This window comes from Hydra vulgaris, chromosome 12 (assembly GCF_038396675.1).
Source record: "Hydra vulgaris chromosome 12, alternate assembly HydraT2T_AEP".
NCBI lineage: Eukaryota > Metazoa > Cnidaria > Hydrozoa > Anthoathecata > Hydridae > Hydra > Hydra vulgaris.
In genome coordinates this window covers 66,278,612-66,281,028 of record NC_088931.1, presented here as the reverse complement: position 1 = coordinate 66,281,028, position 2,417 = coordinate 66,278,612, and the positions used below count along the sequence as shown (strand labels likewise).

The window sequence follows — 2,417 nt, the reverse complement described above, 5'->3', positions numbered from 1 at the left end:
TACCTTTTTTTGTTTTATTTTTTTAGTCAAATTAGTGCTTTTCCTTCTCATTATCACCATAATTATTTAACCTAATGGTTTTTTTTGTTCTTTTTCATTCCTTTATAAGTTTTTTAAATTAAAAGACAGTTTAAATTTAAGCAGTTTTAAAATGTATTCTACAAAATAGAGTGCTCAATGTTCTTAATTGAACAGAGCAATAATAAATTAGTAAAAAATCACCTAATATAATTTTCATCACATAGCTTAATTTTCTAATGAGTCTATATTGATGAAACACAGTTTAAAATGAGGAAAAAAAAAATATATATATATATATATTTTATAAATCCAATATAAGCATCAGATATTTTGCCAGCATGTATGCAGCAGAAGAAGAAGAAATAGATATTTGTGTTTCCAAAGATACCTTTAAAGTGAAAAGTAATGTTAATGGTATAATTACATTTAATTATTTTTATGTTAATTACTTATTTTTATGTTTTTAATGTCAAATCTATATTGTAAATTAATATGTTTGTATAAATACTAAAAGAAAAATAAATAATAAATCTATTATGTACATTCTACATTCAATTACAGAGGAACAATCACCTTCATATTCTGGTACACTATGTATGTATTACTTTTGAATTTTGTACTATATTTTTTGTTCATTAAAGTTGGAATATTCTTTTATTGTTAACTTTATCTTTGCCTAGCTTCACAATTAACTGAAAAGGAAAAATCAAATTTTTTTTTATATATAATTTTTTTTTATAGACTCTAAACTAAAAAATTGTAAGTTCCCCCTCCTCTTACCCATTTGTAGTCTCGAGGAGCTAAAGCCTCAGCCTTGGACAGGCATTCAAATAAAAAAAAAATGTATTATTAATAATAAAGTACCAAAAGTTTTTAAAAAAGATTTGTTGCAGATTAAAATAATAACTTTTTATTATTTATATATATAATTTTTATTATTTATATATATAATTTTTTTGTTTTTTATAGTTATACCTCATACATCAGAACCAAACAAAAAGCTTCAGAAAACAGACATACAAGAAAAAACCATGATTGAAGCGCTTGGACCCAAGAAGTTACTTAAAAATAAGTTTCCTATTGAAGTTGGAAGTAAGATCTTTAGCATTTACCTGATTTTTTTATTTGGAGTAAGTAAAATGTGGAGAATGTTTGTACTCACATTTGGATTTTTTTTAGGTATAAGAATAATAGTTGTAGGTAATTTTGAAATTGTATTTTCTTCACATAATTTAGAATACTAGCACATGATGTTCAAGATGGTTTCAAAGATTCTTGAAAACCAGGAGCTTATTTTAGCTATAAACAAACAACCCCATAGTAATTTTGCAATCAAGAAATTAGACTCTATTGCAGAGTATGAGGATTTTATCAAAAAATTTGGAGGATGATTGTGTTCGACTTGATTTGGTAAATCTTTATCCATGTATAAACTTTATCCATATAAATTAAAAGTAAAAATAGTTATTTTTGCATAATTATTTTGCCAAACTTTTATTTAGGTTAGTTTAGTTTTTTAGGTGAAGAAGATTTAAAACAACTGACAAGATTGGTCATGAATAGGTTTTTCTATTATATTTTGTATAGCAATCATTTTCGTATTTGTTTGTGGTAAATATATTTTTTATGTATAGTAATTATGGAAATCAATAATTATAAATTGTTTAATATTTTTCATAAATTTTATTATTTATTCGCTATGTTTTTTAGATTATTTACAAATAACCTGTTGACACAGTTCAACTTAAAAGGTTCTGGAAGGTAATCTAAAATAAGTTTAAATTATTCAACTTTTAATTTAGTTAAAAATCTATGTTAAATTAAATTTATTTCCAATATATTTGATAAATATATTCTACATTATACTTTATTTGGTTTTTAGAAGTTGTATAAAGAAGGCTTGAAAAAGTTTCAAATGTTGAAATTAAACAGCAAATTGGACGATATTGTAAAAATGCTCCTTCGCGTCAAAAAAAAAAATTAAAAAAAAATTGTAATAATTTACAATTTTTTTTTAATTTTGTTTAAATTTAAATAATTTTCTTTTTCTTCTTTAATGTTTCTAAAAAACACAGTAAGAACTTGAACTTTCTCAATGGCGTTTTTAATGTTGTCAATACCCATTATAATAGGTAGTAGCAACTTAAATATACCATTACTTAATACTATTCAGTTTTCTTAAAATATAGTTGAATAAATCTTTAGGCCGTCTTGAGTACGACGTCTTTAATCATTTAAATCAGTTATTTGTAAAACGTCTTTTCGACGGACAACGTAGACCTTTTTAAGACATCTTTAAGACGTATTTTTTATCTTGAAAAGACGTCTTACGTGTGCCGGTTATATTTAGTAAACCGTCTTGAATAAAGCGTCTTTAGTCCGTCTTAAACAAGGCG

General features: G+C 24.0%; 1 long non-coding RNA gene across 1 annotated transcript; it reads left to right on the top strand.

Annotated features, from left to right (window-relative positions):
- The first annotated feature begins 275 nt into the window (after positions 1-275).
- Positions 276-1,991, top strand: LOC136088455 (uncharacterized). The gene is made up of 6 exons (XR_010642179.1): positions 276-615; positions 991-1,113; positions 1,258-1,431; positions 1,524-1,584; positions 1,732-1,782; positions 1,904-1,991. It is a non-coding gene; the product is annotated as an uncharacterized LOC136088455 (long non-coding RNA).
- The last annotated feature ends 426 nt before the right edge of the window (positions 1,992-2,417 follow it).